Source organism: Sorex araneus, chromosome 1, assembly GCF_027595985.1.
Source record: "Sorex araneus isolate mSorAra2 chromosome 1, mSorAra2.pri, whole genome shotgun sequence".
Lineage (NCBI taxonomy): Eukaryota > Metazoa > Chordata > Mammalia > Eulipotyphla > Soricidae > Sorex > Sorex araneus.
In genome coordinates, this window is record NC_073302.1 from 445,338,559 (window position 1) to 445,356,535 (window position 17,977).

The window sequence follows — 17,977 nt, forward strand, 5'->3', positions numbered from 1 at the left end:
AAGGAAGGAAGGAAGGAAGGAAGGAAGGAAGGAAGGAAGGAAGGAAGGAAGGAAGGAAGGAAGGAAAGAAGGGAAGGGAAGGGAAGGAAGGGGAGGGAAGAAGGGAGAGAGGAAGGGAGAGAGGAAGGGAGGGAGGGAGGAGAGAGTAGGGAAAGAGAGAAGAAGGGAATAGAAGAACAGAGGAAGAGAAGTAGGATAAAATCTCTGAGTTTATCCTTTGTCAAGGATATGCCGAAACTCACAGAGTCAGAGCAGAAGCAGGTGCTGCCTGGCTCAGCTTCCTGGATCCCATTCGCTCTCACGAGGTCCCGTGGGTTGGGGGTGCTGCCTGGAGAAGGTAGGGCTAGCTGGCCCGATTCCTATCATACTAGGGTCTTGTCTTCTCCAGCCCAAGTTTAGCTATAGGAACTTAGAGTCCACAAATTTCCAGGTTAGCTGAAAATTGGCAACTGTCTTTACTAGCTGTTTGGATTAAGATAGAATCTAAGTGACAGGCGGAAGCCAGATGGGAACAGGGCACCCCTGCCCTCCACACCCCCCCATGCTGCTGCTTGCCTCAGTCTCCCTCCTCCCGGCCTGTCCCCTTTAAATCCGATTCTGGGTCAGGCCCTAGAATGAATCCAACTCATCTTCCCAGAAATAAATGTTGAAATAGTTTCTTTCTGTAGGTGTATAACTGTGCGCTTTGGTGTTTTAAGAGAACAACTGGAGATCTCAGAAAAGTCTAATCCTCTAGGACTTGCTTCTATTAAATAATAACTGAGGGAAGAGTAGAAAGAGCAGGAACTTCATAATTAGATTGTACAAACACAAGAAACCTTAGTCCCTGGGTAAATTGCTCACTTTCTTGGAATTCCAATTTCCTAATCTGTAAAAGGTGTGTGTGGGGAGAGGGAGGGAGTGGAGGTATAACTGTAGAGAATTTCTATCATGGAAACATTTCTTTGAGAGTCAAGTAGTTACGGGGCTCACTTCTGGAGGGTCTCATCATAGATTTCTGAGCCAAATCTGTATATGAGGATATTCTAGTCCTAGAATTGAAATGTAAATAAATAAAACTCCTCTTATCAGGAATTATGGAATTGCTTAAAATGAAAATTTTAACTTTCATTTTAAGCAATTCCATAATTAACAGAAATGTTTTCTCTGGAAAACTCTATGTAAGTATTAACTGTGACAAATAGTCCTTGGGAACACACAGATAAATAAAATTCCTGTCAGAGGAACAAGTCAAAGAGGAAGAAAGACGCTTAAAATTGTTTTGTTTTCTTTGCGGGGAGGGCACACCCAGCAGTACTCAGGGCTCTACACCCAGGGATCCCTCCAGAGGAGGTTTGGGGGACCTTACGGGGTACCTAGAATTGAATCCAGGTCAGCCACATGCAAGGCAAGTGTCCTGCCCACCGCCCTATCTCTCTGGCCCAGGAAGTCTTCTCAAATGACTACAGTGTAAAATAATTGGATCCAACCAGTTTTAGAAGTACCTCATGGAAAACGCGCTCAAGGAAATATGGACCACTCCACACGTGAGTGGTTCATGGGTTTCCGTGAATAGCATCCCATCTGCCCATGGCCTACTGACCCACACCTGTGTGGGAGTGACACCAGGTGTATGGGAAGCATCAGCGTTCCTCACCCACCTGCCCAGTAGGCTTCTGCTGGGGAACCGTTTTTCCCTAACATGCCCAGACACGTTGCGCACTGGAACTGGGCAGACGTGGGGCGAAGGATGATGGGAGCACAGAGAAACCACTCAGGGAGACAGCCATGGCCGTTCACTCTATTGCCAAATACACACATGTTTTGTAGAGGGGCTCGGCGTAAGAGGATGGAAGAGGATGGTGCAGTCACATAAAGTTGAGCATTACTGACCAATCACCTTTCCCGCTCTGCTCTGCACCGCCCAGTACTGACCTATTACCTTTCCCGCTCTGCTCTGCCCCGCCCACTCCCAATTAGGGCTAGATGCTGCGGTTAGATAGCTGCTGTTTGTAAAATGCGCGCAGACACCCCCCATGCAGGGACAGGCTTTATCTGTTGCCAGGCTCCACAGGCTTCTGAGGAATCTTCACAGTTGTCCCGTCTTCCCGAATGAGGAGAGCAATGTGAGCGATGGTGAACTAAAGTCCTATTTATCCAAACAGGAGCTTCTGTTGATCAGGCGTCAGCTCCTGGGGAGAGCTGAAGAAGCTTCAAGGCCCAGGTTAGAGCCTGGTCACAGAGACTTTGCACCTTCTAGTAAGCACTCAGGAGGAAGACCTTCCTGCAGCCCCCTCAGGGGGTGATATCAGAAGCCCACCTTTATGCAGGATCTCCTCTGGGATTCACTGAGAATGGGAGAAGTGCCTGTGGGTAGAGTTCCCGGGTCAACGCTATCACTGTTCCCCTCTCAGACACTTCTCAGCTGGACTCCGGGCAGTAGGGGCAGCTAAAGAGTTCTCTCAGGGGACTTTCTTCCTCAAGCAGATGACCCCAACCCCAGGAGTCTCAGGAAAGATGATTCTAGAAGTCAGACTTTAAACACTGTTTCTACTTCTCTCTTCCTCTTTGACTTGTTCCTCTGACAGGAATTTTATTTATCTGTGTGTTTCCAAGGACTATTTGTCACGGTTAATACTTACGTAGAGTTTTCCAGAGAAAACATTTCTGTTAATTAACTGCTCCCTGCCCTTCTGTCAAAGTGGGTGACTCTCAACTCCACGACCGGCGAGTGGGTGGCTCCCGATGTGAAACCATTGTCATCGTCATAGAAAACTGATGACAGAGTGATTATACTCAAAAGCATACTAAAGTATGCTTTAAAAAGGTAGAGTGGGAGGTCAATGTCAAGCTTATTGATATTGCTATAGTTAGTCATTATCTCTAGTACTTACTAAATGCCAAGGAAACAAATTTAAATCAAAGCACAGTTTTTTTGCCCTCCAAGAGCTTTCTGTTTTGGAACATGCAGGTAAAAATTGTATAATAATAATAAGGAAATAGCTCAGTCTTTCCAGACTACCCTTTGCAGGCACTATTCGTCTTATACATACATAGTATTGTGTTGTGCATATATATATGTATATATATGTATATAAAATTCATTTAAACACAATTTGAATCGCCACGTCGAATTCATTTAGACACAGCAGAGCCTGGCAAGCTACCCGTGGCATATTTGATATGCCAAGAATAGTAACAACAGGTCTCACAATGGAGACGTTACTGGTGCCCACTTGAGCACATCGATGAACAACAGGATGGCAGTGCTACAGTGCCAATTAGACACCCTGAGTTACAAAGTTTTTGATGATAGCATTGCAGATACAAAGGTCCCTCCCTGCTCCAGTCCCACCACTAGTAACTCCAGGTTTGCTTCCACCCCCTTCTGTGATCCCCTGACAGACACATTTCAAAGTCTGATTATCGCATGTTGGGTACCATGTTGACGGTACTATTGGGCCTAGTGGTGTACACAGATAACTGCTCTCTATAGCCCAGCTGAGTCCAAGGCCCAGACCTTGCCCTTGTGTTTCCACCCAGATCCCTCTTCTCAGCTCCCCTCTCCATTTCTCTCCTTCCCTGGCATTTCCATGTCTGTAATCTGGAGCCAATGATTTGCCCACTTCTCATACCTTCCATTCCCTAGGCATAGCCTTCTGCATACCTCAGTGTGAACCGCGCTGTTTGCCTTGCCCTCTGAGTCACTTCACTGAATGCGATCCTCCCATTCCATCCAAGTTGCAGCAAATTTTGTGATTTCGTCATTTCTTATGGCTGCATAGTATTCCACATGCCACCACTTATTCACTCTTCCGTCATTAGACACCTGCCTCACCTAACCCTTACAGTGGACACCACCATTAGCAGGAGGAGTCAGAGGAATGGGACATGCGAGCTGCCAGGCCAAGGTCACACAATAGTGGTAGAGATTTTGGACTCCCAATAATTAGAGCCCTTCCCTGAGGTGCTGCTTTGAAGACTGAATGGCGCTGCCTTCCAGAGCAAGCCTGAGAGAAACAGCTGAGCCTGCCCAAGGGATGCTGAAACCTGACTGGAATTTCAGCCCTGAGAGCTGCCCAGGGAGCATCAAACTTTCCTGAGATCCTGAAGGATCCGTGGAAAGTGCAGTAAGTGACAAAGGTAGAGGAAGAACTGGATTGTGGGATAAGACCTCACAGGAGTACAAGCGTGGAGAACTGAGTCCCAGTATCCAGGCAGCCGGGGTCAGAGGGAGGATGCATGTGGAGTTGTGGTGAGCTGAGAGGGCAGGACTTACTCAGCTTCCCCTTCCCCAGAGGTGCATGACACAAAAAAAGAGGTGGACTGTGTTATCCTTGAGACAGTGGCTGGCAGGAAAGGAAGAAAGAGAACAGTAAATGGTTAGAGGTGAGAGAGACACAGATTTAACAAAATGGTTGCAATGGGCAGGTGGATGGAAGGTTCTAGAATGTCTGGGTTTGAAGTGGAGTGCATCTTCCAAGGGAGTGTGGCATTCAGAGGCAAATAAGAGCGATATTTTGACTCTGCTGAGTTTACAAGGCTGTAGGACAAAGAATCACAAGCAGATGACAGCTTGCATGCAAAGTTGGCGCCCCCCACCCCCACCCCCACCCCCAGGTGGTGTAACTCAGAGAAAGTCCACATCACAAAGACAGTCCTCAGGAAATAAGTATCTGGGGCCTTCAGATGGTTGTGATTTCCCAGAGCAAATGGGAAGAGAGATGAAACCAGGCGTGCAAGAATGGAAACCACTTTGAAGCGGTAGCAGGTAGCGTATGGAAGATTGGCAGAGAAAGAGGAAGACAGTGGTACCCTAGGGACTAGATGGAGAAATAATTTCAATGACCAAAGAAGAGTATTTGACACTGCAGGAAGGTCCCTACAGAAGGACCTGAAGAGTTGACAAGCCCAGTGGGCAGAAATCACTGATGAAGAGGAAGGCCTGGCCAGGCTGAGGAGTGGGTCTGGAGACCAGGCCCGATACATGTGTTCTGGCTCGGTGGGAAGTTGAGCGTGCGTCCCAAGTACAGAGGAGCATCCAGCGAGAAGGAGAGAGATGACAAGAGTAGAGAAAGGATTGGCGGAAGGCAGGAGGTCCGGGTGGAATGAGTGGGAATGAATGAGATGCCACCTCAGCGCTTCTGAGAGGGTTGAGGAGATGAAGTGAGTCAGAGGAAGGCACGTGTGAGAGCCACGGTCAGTGGGGCCCTTGTGGAGCCTGAAACCAGGCTCTGTTTTGTTGTTTCTGTCTCCTGCTTGGATTGCTAGTGCTTTTTTAAGATGGTGCAGTATTGCTAAAGAAAAACTCACAACAATGAATACAGCTGTTTTTTTTTCTCAGTTATCCCTAAGGGAGTAGCTTGACTTCTCTCAATCCCTTCCAATCCACAGCAGGAATCCTGACTAAGAAGGATTGCAGGCACCACCTGCTTACAGTGCTCTGTTCCAGGGTGGCCCCAGAGGTGCCAAATGGAGCACAAGAGAAACCCTCACTTAGCCAAGAGGAAAGACTCCCAGGAGTGCAGATGTGTTGCTGCTATTGGGCGTTCTCTAAAACATGATCATTAAACGATAACAATAGATGTTGGTATTACGAACATCCCAGGAAAGGCACCTATGCAGGGAGGAAGAGGAAGATGAGGGAATACTTGACTTCGGTTATAAAAATGGGTGAGGAAGTCAGCTAGAAGGAAGAGTGGATGAAGAGAATTCTGGGAGGAGGAGCCGGGCTAGCCAGAGCCAGAAGCGAAACCCAGGAACAGGGAATGTGGTGAGTGTTCGGGAAATGGAAATCACTTGCTATCAGGAAAGTATGAAGTACTAGAATGAGGAGATTCTAGGACATGACTCAGCTCTAAGGATAAAATATTGCAGGGGGGCGGTCCTAAATATTTCAACCATTTATTGAATTCTTGCTCTGTGTGTGTGTGTGTGTGTGTGTGTGTGTGAAAGAGGTACACGAGAGGAAGCAAGAGCCCTGTCCCAGAATTCAGCATGCCAGCAAATAGAAGGCTTCATCCTACACAGTGCCACACACAAAGGGCTGGAGCACATGCTTTATATGTGGGCTGCTGGGCTTAATCCCTGGCACGGCAAGGTCCCCTGAGCACCTCCAGCAGGAGTCCCTGACACTGAGTAGCCCCAAGCACTGTTGGGCGTGGTCCTTTTTAAAAAGGGACAATATCATTGTGTGTGGGATGGAGCGATAGCACAGCAGGTAGGGCGTTTGCCTTACTTGTGGCCAACCCGGGTTCGATTCCTCTGTCCCTCTCGGAGAGCCCTGCGAGCTACCGAGAGTATCCTGCCCGCACGGCAGAGCCTGGCAAGCTACCTGTGGCATATTCAATATACCAAAAGCAGTAACAACAAGTCTCACAATGGAGACGTTACTGGTGCCTGCTCGAGCAAATCAATGAACGACGGGACGACAGTGCTACAGACAGTGCCTACACAGTGAAGTGGGACATGGCCCAGCGTGGGCTCTTACATCTCCAGGTTAGAGCACTACCTGGCCCAGGTGGGTGCTGACCAAGCATCAATGGGGCACTGCTCTCCATGGAAAGCCATAAACAGTCCAGATGGGGAAGGGGTTATTTGTGTCTGTGGGTTCCGTGATGACAAAGAACATATCTGAAAGGTAGAAGGACAAAAATCTTAGATTCCTGATTTCACAGGAGCGTATTTGAAGGATATGAAGGCTTAATAGGCACCGTGCAGCCATGTAAGTGTGTTTTAAGCTTTATGAAGACCGACCATACCACTCTGAGAGTGTCGGCCACGGCACTGGGGGGAGGGCGCGTTTCCTCGTGCTGATGGCAAGGGAGGGAGAGGACGAGGCGCATGTCAAGCCAAAGTGCCTCAGCCCTTGGATTCCCGCTGCGAGAGCAGTGAGAAGAGGGAGAGGGTTGTGACAACGGGGTCCATCGCCCACTGAAGCCCCTGGTACCCAAAGACAGACGCAGCAGCAAGAAAGTCAAAGGGTTTTCCCTGCGCTTCTGCTTACAGTCTGCAGCTGGGCCAGGGCAGGGGGTTGCAATGCTGCTTTCCAGGTCACTCAAGGGGGCCGATGGTTAGCAAAAAAGAAGTACTTGATGCTACATAGGGCTCGTAGAGTTTCTCTCTTACTTTAACAATTTAAAAGAGATTTTTAGAGGACACGGTGGGAAACTTACGGAAGGGATGTTCGGTGAGTAGGAAGCAACCCGCAGCCAGAACCCTCTGACTGCTTTAGCGCACGCTTTCGTGAAGACCGAGCTGGAGCTTTTCAGGGATCAGGAGGACGGAGAGAGACCCTCGCGTTCAGCAGGCACGTCTGCACAGAAGCGTGGAGGCAGCGGTCTCCTGCTAATCGCAGGAAAGGGCATTAAGGGAAAACTTTCATTTTGCAGGAGGCAGTCTTCTGCAATACCGGGGCTCGAGGAAGTCACAGAAGAAAATGCTCTGTAATTTATAGAAACTGATGAATCAGAAGAAATAAGCTAATGGCAATTTATCTCCCACTATTTCAAAATTGGAACAACTTTTCATGTTAAAAGAGCTTCATTTGTGTAGGCATGCGATGTGGATGCCCACACTTATCCTACTTAACTGGCTTGCCGGGCCACTGGGTGTTATTTGGAGTGTTTTTCATATTCTGTACATCTATATGTATAGAGAATGAGGGTTTTTTTTTCATACAAATGGGGTGTTTGCACCTGGATTTTTCTCCTTAATTATACAAGCCAATTTAGGTTCTAAAAGATTTAAGAAGAACTGTAGTTCTTTGCAAGTCTAACTCCAAGTTCAATTTGTATTAAAGACTTTAGCTGTAAAAAATGATTCTCAGTTGCTCATTACTATAAACAAGAAAGAAAAAATACCTACCCCAAAATAACACAAAACATGAAACTGAAAAACAACACTGTTGCTACTTTTATAATATTTAGCCTTAAAAATTGTTACTGATTTTTAATATTTTTCAATTTCCCTATAAAAATTTTCCTTTAGAATTACAGACCGAAAGGTTAAATATATATATGTTGAAGATAAACTTATGCTATGTGAAAGTTATTTTAAATATTAGCTATATGTATTTTGTCAAGGATTAAAAGGTATACAAAGAATTGGTATATGACAAAATTGAAGCAAATTTACCCAGACTGCTTGATCAATTTTACAGAACAGTTAACTGACTATATCTCCTTATATGTTCCTATTTAAAAATAATTCATGTAAATGACTGTGTAGTATTAGTACCTTTGAGTTACAGGGATTGAGTTCACTGGGTATAAACATAACTTCAGTTAACTTAGATACTACTGACCCACATATATCTGCTACTGTGGAAATTGCTAGAAGGATTTGGGAATGCCTCTTACATTGACTAACTGCAGTTACTCCTCTCCATAAAGCATGTGGCTTCCCTTCCTCTCACCACACCCCAGGCCCTGAAAAGACCACCCAGCTCTCCTGACCCACCTTTTCACACAGCTACCCAGGGGTGTCATCTACCCCTGCCCCACAGAATGTCCTCTCCCCACCCCTGTGGACTGACCGCAAGCTTGATCTGCTTGCACTGCCCTTCAGAGGCAGAGATGTCTCCTTCTGAAGTAAAGTTACCTTCTTGGTCACAGCTCTGTGCCTCTGGCTCAGCCCTGGACTCTGAGCCTCAAGGGCAGAAGTTGCCAGTTACACCCAAAGACACAGATACCCCCTGCTGAGACCACTCTACCAGCCACGCGCTCCTCGAGACCTCATGACTGAGTTACACTGCACGAACAACACAATTGGTACCAATTTCTCTTACATCCCGATCCAGAATGGTCCTGAGGAATCTGCAGAGACAAGAGTCAGAAGAGAAGTGAGAGCTGACAAGGAAGGGACACCTAGGAAGCTTCTGGTATAAACAATCTCACCTTCACTTATGATTTCCACACCATACTGAGCGGAACTCCAGTGTAAACAATGAACAAAGTAAAAATCCTGCCACGAGAAAATCTTGAAAGCTGCAATGACAAAAAATGATCATTGAGTCCTTGATTTTCCCACACAAGAGAGTAAAGACCAGGATCCTAGCTGACTGACACAAAGCCGGTGTCAGTCCCCAGACTTCACGTCCTCTTGTAAAGGAAGGTAAAGCTGGAAGGTCCCTAGGCCCTTCCCTGTCCTCCAATGCCCCCACACAGTCCTCCAGAATTAGCAATTCAGTGTGCCCACACTGGACCTACATCAGGTGTAGTTACCCTACATCCTCAGCGATAGTTAGGCACCATCCGACCTGGTCCTGGCTCTAACTCACATAAAGATTATGGGAGGAACAGGATCATACTAGCACAAATAGCATCGACTTCAAATAATTCCAGCAGGCTTTCATGCTTAAACCAAGGTAATCTGGAAAGTGGCTAAAATCACTGTTTCCTAGTGACTAATGAAGGATTCGTCAGAATTGCCCACTGATATCTCAGGCTCAAAGATCCCAATAGAAGTCCACCATCTTAACCCAAAGTCATCCCTGTTTGGTCTTGACTAATCCCATCACCATCTTGTTCATTATCCAGGTTAGAAAGTTCATCACGTATTTATTTTTTTATTTTATTTTATTGAATCACCATGATAAGTTACAGAGCTTTCAGGTTTAAGTCCCAGTCATGTAATAATCAAACGCACATTCCTTCACCAGTGCACCTGTTCCCCCACCAAGACCCCCAATATGGCCCCCTCCCATCCCCCCGCACCTGAGTGGCCAATGATCTTCACTTTATTCTCTCTATACTTTGAATACATTCAATATTTCAACAGAGGACTGACTATTATTATTTGGAATTTTTCCCCAACAGTCAAACCTGCAAAAGAGGAATCATTTGATAGTTTGTTTTCCAATGCTGAGAATGAAGATTATAGGCCACTATTGAGGCCGGGAAGTTTTGGATTTCTGTTGTTTTAGCTCAATTTACAGTCTAGATGCATTTTTATAAGTCTCTGGGTGCCAAAATGGGTTAGTAGACCTCCTGGATCATAGTCTTTAAGGAGCAAAGGAGCCGTGTCACGCGCAGCTGCTCCAGATCTCATCTGGGCCGAGGGCATGCCGGTAACACCCCCTTCCCATGATCTCCCGCGCGCCATGCCACTACAAGCTATACCTCTGGGTTGTGAGTCCTAGAAAATGGTAGACACCACGTGGGTGCTGCTGCTGCCGCTGCCATCTTCCCCGTAGAAGAAAAGTATTTGGAGAGAAAATTCTTGCCCCTCCGCGGGCGGCATGGGGTTGTAGCTCAGCTCACAGTCCAGATGCATTTCTATAAGTCTCTGAGTGCCAAAATGGGTTAGTAGACCTCCTGGATCATAGTCTGTAAGGAGCAGAGGGGCCGTGTTGCATCAGACACGTATTTAATGTTTCATCAAACTCTCTACACTTTTTTCAATTTTTTTTAGTTTTTTTTGAATAATGTAGGAATACTGCTATTTGTTCAGCCATTGACTAAGCTGATTGAATTGGACATAAACTGCACATTACTTTTTTTTAATTGTATCACTGTGAAACTCTTTACACTTGAGTCTGTTTTTCTTCATCAAATACTGGTTTATGTCTCCAGCCATACTACAAGAAGGCACATAAACTCCTCTGATCTCAGAAACACTGGTTTGATTGGCTTGGTGTTTAGTATAGTGAGAGGCTCTTCTGATATTCTTGATGGTGTATCATCACACCAGAGCAATCCCAGAGCAAACACTGATTCCAAGAAGTCACCAGAAAGGATCCATAGATAATGACGCCTTCTCAGCATCTCTCTATACTTCCAATAATGACTTTACCTGGCAGTACTAGGAGCCCACCAGGACCATACCTAGTGATACTCAGGAGACATGTAGTGCTGGCAATAAATCTCAGGGCTTTCCACGTGCTTCCTCATACGAGCCTTAGCACCCTTGATTCTTGGTTGAAACAACCTTATAATTTGTTTACCTAATACATTCTCTTTCTTCTTCGGGCATATACTCTCTCCAGAAAGAACAGATTTCTAGAACTTGATCCCATCACAACTTTTCTTACAGATGCTAATGGTTTCTCAATACAAAACAAAGTTCTGTACTTCAGATTGGTAAGAGATTCAAGGTTTTAACTTAAGTTTTAGGTCTTTTTGTCATGACACGCAAGCTTGGGCCCTAATATTTGCTACCGTGTATTTGTGCTTTAGCCAACTTTTTCTACTATTATTCCCTGGATACCACCCACATCTTCTGGAATTGCTTCCCCCACCCCCCCCCATGGGAATCTTGCTCACAACAGTGGGTGGATTTGTGTTTTTACTACATCTAGATTTAAAATGTAAAACAAAAACAAGGCAGGAGTCTTTGCATTTCCTAAAAACATCAAAATTCGACAAGGCAATTAATTCAGTGCATTGCCTGGGGAGTAGCAGGCATCCTCATTAAAGAGCCTTCTCACATAACATTTTCCTGATTAGCGTTTATATTGTGCTTTGTTACCAAATGAAAACAAGAAAGTGTCTTATATACTTTTTCTGGTGCCATTTTTCTTCTATATCATTTTCTCTGATTCTAATGTTTTCTGAATTATTTATTATATGTGGTAGGCCACAAGATCATTTCCTCCAAAAGATGACATGTGAAATGTCAGGCAGACCAAAGACTAGAATCAATCTGCCTGTTTCCCATTGGAATGAAACAGACTTTTTAGAAGGAGAAGAGATTAAAGAAGCTGGAATTCATGTGCTCAGATCTGAGGCAGAAGTGGAAGAAGGGAGGTGTTATAGCTTCTCAATAATAAATGCATGGCTTAGTAAGAAACATGGAAACATATATGAGAAGTGATAATAAGGTCTGCCTTCCGTCTGCCATTCTAGAAGCTAATACTGTCTCTACAGCATCCATGTTTTCATAAAACAAATGCTTCACGAAGCAAATGTTGGTGCATGTGTTACTAACGCTGGCGAGTTGATTCAACAAAGGATGACACTTGGGATCAATTAATTCAAAACAACTTCAAAATAAGAAGACACCATAAGTCAGAAGCAGAACCTCATTTAAATATAGTGAATGATCGCCTGAAATAGCTCCAAAACCAAGAAATCTCAAAGGGACAAAGAAAACACTAAGTACACAGTTATCTGATGAAGGATTGGCCGTTGGATGTCAACTCAAAACCTTACAAGATGGAAAGAACTCAAGGATCTATCTTTTTTAAGATACAAAATAATTTTTTAATAACAATCCAGATGGCAACTTTAAGATTAACCAGAGAAACATTTAAGCTTATGTGGAAGCTAATGCAAAGCTAAGATCTTTGGTGAAACACGGTCCTTTAAAACCTTTTAAGGAAAGGGGCTGGAGCGATAGAAGAGCGGGTAGGGCATTTGCCTTGCACGTGGCCGACCTGGGTTCGATTCTCAGCATCCCATATGGTCACCAAAGCAGAGCCAGGAGTGATTCCTGAGTGCATGAGCCAGGAGTAACCTCTATGCATCACTGGGTGTGACCCAAAAAGAAAAAAGGAAAACAAAGTAAAATCTTTTAGGAAAAAAGACTCCTCATCACTATCCTAGTTCAGGTGTTTCCCAGTGCATAAAGGAGATTGTGTTCTAGGAATATCTGAGCTGAGTATTTATTTTACTATTTCATATTTCATGGCTAGCCCTGAAGAGCTCTGTGTCTTGTTTGTTGTTGAACTGTTACTGAAAAGCAGGACTGCACCTCTGAGTTCAGTGTTCTGAGGCAGGGAAGTTATATTTGAAGAACAAAATGTTGAAAAACAAAGGGAATTGCTTCTCATATTTCTCCATGCCTGCCTTGCGCTGGACAAACTTCTCAACACAGGGTACATTTCTGTGCTTCTCATAATGAGTTTGGTATAATTCTGCCCCTTCTTCTGTCACGTGCCTCAAATTGGGTTGGAATTAGTAAAGAAGGTGGCACAGATATTCACAGGAGTATATGCCAGTTTACATGACTCCTTGGTCCTCCTCTTTTCTCTAAAAGAGTATTATTCATCATTCTGGAAGTGATCTTTTTGTTACTAGAATCAGTTGAATTCCACTCATTCACTCAAATATTCTCACAAATGGGTTGGTAGGTCCATAGGTAGAGAGACAGGTGATTGGAATGTTCTGAGATGGAGCAGGGTACAAAAATAGAATAAAACCTTTAAGACAAAATTCTTCTCTTCAAAAGCCCAGTAATCCGATAGATAATCAGTGCTGGTTAAACTGTTTTTCACAGAAAGAGAACAGTGGAGGATCTTGGGCACTTTGCCGGTGGTGAAAGTGCAGTAATTTCATACATCAAAACGGTAAAAGTTCACACTTTTGCAACCATGTTACGTAAAGTACAATAAAAATTCGATATTTTTGAAATTTTTATCTTGCAATTGGATACAAGAATGCAGTAAGGTCATATGAGATTTAGAAATGCATTCTATTTTTATTTACAAATCAGATAAGCTGCTATAATAAATAAAACCCCTCATTCCAACAAGTTAAATGACAACCTGAAATACAAGCTTCGGTCCCAGATATCCTTCCTTACACTTAAGAGATTTAGCCTCTTCTGGTTGAGTGGTCCTAGAGCTTCGGAGTTTTTCTGTGTCACTCAACCAAGAGAGGAGAAAGTAGAGAAACATTATTTTGACCATCCTGTCCCGGAAGTGACACACCGTCCTACTGACCAGGGAACTCATTACATATTTCTACCCTTGGTGCCAGATGAGGGGATCGGAAGTGTTTTTAAGGCAGCTCTGGAGAGGAGCAAGTAACTTTTGCGTGAAAAGCTCGCAGTCTCTGCCAACATAGAGGTGGCACTGTGGCAGCAAAAGGTGGATGCTTTATCCCTAGTAAGGGGTGGTGGTACATGGCGCAACTGGTGATTTGTGTTTAAGGAGGAGAGGCTGACAGGGGCGGTAAGGGCAGTTTTCCAGACATTAAACTGTATCTTGGATGCAGGTTGAGAAGGAAAATGATAAGCATCCAGGAAATGGAAATGAACAGCCGGGGCCTTGACACATTCTTTAACGTGGGGACTTGAAGTGATAGTGGGATCTGAGGTCTTGTAGAAAAGTAGACAGTTTACTTCCCTTTGCAGATATATATATATATATATGTATATATATATATATATATATTGCTTTTTGGGTCACACCTGGCAATGCATAGGGGTTACTCCTGGCTCTGCACTCAGGAATCACCCCTTGCGGTGCTCAGGAGACCATATGGGATGCTGGGAATCGAACCCGGGTCGGCCGCGTGCAAGGTCACCCTACCCACTGTGCTATCACTCCAGCCCCATTTGCAGGTATTTTTCAATAATGAAATTTGGTTTTCTGCATCTCTGAATTGGATTCCTCTGATGAGAATGCCTAATGGCTTCTGGGGAAGTGTGGTTGATACTTAGCATTCTACAGTCTTTCTGGGAAAGTGTAACTAGAACAGTGGATAATAGAAACAGTATCTATCTGTCACTGTAATTATAACACTGAATTATGTTCACCCTGCATTCTGAGTCCTGTATACATTCTTTTAACATCCAAACTTGCGAAATACTAGTCCTGTGAGGATTTTACTTTTAAAAAGTGCATGCCCTTGTATTTCAGTTATTCTGTATTGCGGGGTGGGGCACACCTAGGGATTACTCCTGACGGAAGGAAGGAAGGAAGGAAGGAAGGAAGGAAGGAAGGAAGGAAGGAAGGAAGGAAGGAAGGAAGGAAGGAAGGAAGGAAGGAAGGAAGGAAGGAAGGGAGGAAGGGAGAGAGGGAGGGAGGGAGGGAGGGAGGGAGGGAGGGAGGAAAGGAGGAAATAAATCAGTGTTCTTTCAAATTCCCTCTAATTTGCTTTAATTAAATGAAATTTCATCCTTCGCCTTTTGAGTTATGTCTCTGTTTAAACATTTCTTGAAATTCTAGAATAGGCTTGCTTAAAATGTCACAACCTTCAAAAGAAAGTGTAAATGATCAGATTATAGCTGTCTGAGTCAGATAAATATTGTTTATTATTGGATAACTTTCAAATCTAGAAAAACAAAAAACAAATATGCCAAGAAAGCAGCTATAATCTTCACGCCCTGCTCAGAGTGCACATTTCCAATATTTTTATGTACTTTTTTGTACTTTCTTCAAAAATAAGAAAGCTTGATGTTTCGTGTAACAATATTCTACAATCACATTTCCACCTCCATTTCTTACAACTCTTCAACAGTGATTTATTTTTCAGCAGAAGTCAAAGATTCTATCAGCATCCTCAAGAGGGAATATGTAGTTTGGAAAATCATAATTTTATACTTACAAAGCAAGACAAGCATGTTATATAAATGACAGAATGTAGAACATCAAAACTTTTTCCAGATGGGAAGGCCGTTGATCTGGCCGCCTCACCTGGGCGTGTGAGCACCTGGAGATGATCATTAGATCATGATATCACAGAACGGGAGCCCAGGATGTTAGGGATTGGAGAGTGAAGCATCTCCATAGCCAAACGTCCCATTTAGTCAATCCCCTTCTCCCCCAAGTTTGAAATGCCATTCCCACATACTTGGATAGCTTCTATCACTGCTTCAGACCAACACTCCACCCAGAGCAAACCACGGATGGAAAAAGGGAAGCGTGCTCTTTCTTGCTTTTGGACGCCCGTTCCTCTCCCAAAAGTAACCACACAGGCATCAATGATGAGGTCAGACCTCACCTGGGGAGAGCAGCCCCTCAGAGTCAAGAATCTGACTCCCAGAGCAGTTCCAATCAATAATTTTGTGGGGGGCTGGGGGGTGGGGCTGTGTCAAATCCCCTGAAGTAGAAGCTGGCATGGAGCTCAGCCCTAGCCTGTTCTCTCGAGGGAGCTTGTCGCCAAAGGAACCGTGTCCCATTCTTTCATCCACTTGTCCCAGCTTCGTACAAACTGGCTCTAAGAAGAGTTCTCATGTGCTGGACATGTGTAATTTTTTTTTTTTTTTGCTTTTTGGGTCACACCTGGAGATGCACAGGGGTTACTCCTGGCTCTGCACTCAGGAGGAACCACTCCTGGCGGTGCTCAGGAAACCATAGGGGATGCTGGGGATTGAACCCGGGTCGGCCGCGTGCAAGGCAAACGCCCTACCCGCTGTGCTATCACTCCAGCCCCCTGGACATGTGTAATTTTTAAGGAGTCAAGATTTATTTGCGTAGTAAAATCAAGAGAGCTGTAGCATCATCGATTATAATCACCAGTAAGGGAATTGGGGAAATCATGTTCAATGATAAATGAGTCGCTAATGTTCTTGAACATGATCTGCTTCCGGCAGGAGAGCTGATCTTCTAGTAGAAAGTGTGTATGTGGCAGGGGCCGAGGGGGGCCTGTAGCCGGTTGGGGAAGGGTGGACACTGCAAAGTCCTCTTTTGCTTTTTTGAGGTGGGTTTCTACCAGTTTGGGGATCTGTAAACCCTCCTGCACTGGATGCTGGGCCAAATGGCTTAAGATCACTTCAACCTGAAACTCTAAGACAGCATTCTTCAATCTCCCTACCTACTCTGTGGACCAGCATCGGTCTGTCAATCGGTGGCTGAAGAGCACTGCTCAAAGAGCCTGGGTTTTAAAATTCAATCCTGAAAGGGGGTGGGGGTGTAGCAATAGTATAGCAGGTAGGGAATTTTCCTTTCACAAAACCGACCCAGGTTTGATCCCCAGCATCCCATATAGCCCCCCAAGTACCATCAGGGGTGATTTCGGAGTGCAGACCCAGGAGTAAGCCTGAGCTCTGCTGGATGCGGCCCCAAAATCAAAATAAATAAGTAAAAGTCCTGTTTCTCATATTCATCCCTGAAATAGAAGACACATAACTCATTTAAATAATCAGAGATGGGGATAAACTGCCACGGGTAGCTTGCCAGGCTCTGCCATGTGGGTGAGATACTCTCGGTAGCTAGCCGGGATCTCTGGGAGGGACGGAGGAATCGAACCTAGGTTGGCTGCATGCAAGGCAAACGCCCTCCCCGCTGGGCTATCGCTCCAGTCCTGTTCTATCGCTCCTGTCCAGACACTAGGAAAATGTGTTATATAGAAAGTGATTCTTCTGTTCCCTCATATATTTGCATTCCCATTTAAACTCCTGATTGGGGATGTGGAGGGATGGTACAGTGGGTAAGGTACTTGCCTTGCCTGGAGCCAACCTGTTTGATGCCTGGCACTGCATACAGTAACGTTCAAGCACCTCCAGGAGTGATCCCTGAGCAGAAAGCCAGGAATAAGCCAGGAATAAGCCGTGGGTTATTGGGACAAAAAAAAAAATACAAGAAATTAAAATCTTGGTTGGCCCTGAGGCATGGTGCACTTTTCCCAACTGATTGCCTGATACAACGCCGGTGGCTAGAGACCTCTTGATCTGCAGCCCAAAAGACGTTCTCCTTGCGTTCCATGTCCGCAGCTTGCAGGACACTTGCCACTCCTCTCTCTGGCGAGATCACAGTCCCAGTGGCACTCAAAGTCTTGGCTTCGTTGCAAACAATGTACCAAACAGAGAGAGACAGGCACCTGAAGAAACTGCTCATGAAAACCAGGAAATAGTGCATCTTCCTTCAGGCATCCTCTCCTGCTCTTTGGAAGGCAACGAAAGTCACAGACATTCCTCCTGTAACTTCTTTTTCCAATTGAACCACTGTGAGATACACAGTTACAAGGCTGCTCATGATCAGGTTTTAGTTATACAATGTTCCAATACCCATCCTTTTACCAGTATGCATTTCCCACCACCAATGTCCCTAGTTTCCCTCCCGCCACCCTCCACTCCTACCCAGACTATCTCCCTGACAGGCACTTTCCTTTTTCCTTCTCTCTCTCTCTCTTTCTCTCTCTCTCTCTCTGTCTCTCTCTCTCTGTCTCTCTCTCTCTCTCTCCTTTTGGGCATTATGGTTTGCAATACAGATACTGAAAGGTTATCATGTTTGTTCCTTTGCCCATTTTCAGAATGCAGTTCTTATCCAGAATGATCATTTCCAACTGACTTTGTCATAGTGGTCACTTCTCTATCCCAACTGCCTTCCCCC

The 17,977-nt window shown here is 45.0% G+C and overlaps 1 protein-coding gene across 1 annotated transcript in view; it reads left to right on the plus strand.

The window, feature by feature from the left end:
* The window catches only part of CNTNAP2 (contactin associated protein 2), a 1,529,860-nt gene that overhangs the window by 1,304,465 nt on the left and 207,418 nt on the right, over positions 1 to 17,977 (plus strand). The window lies entirely within an intron of this gene.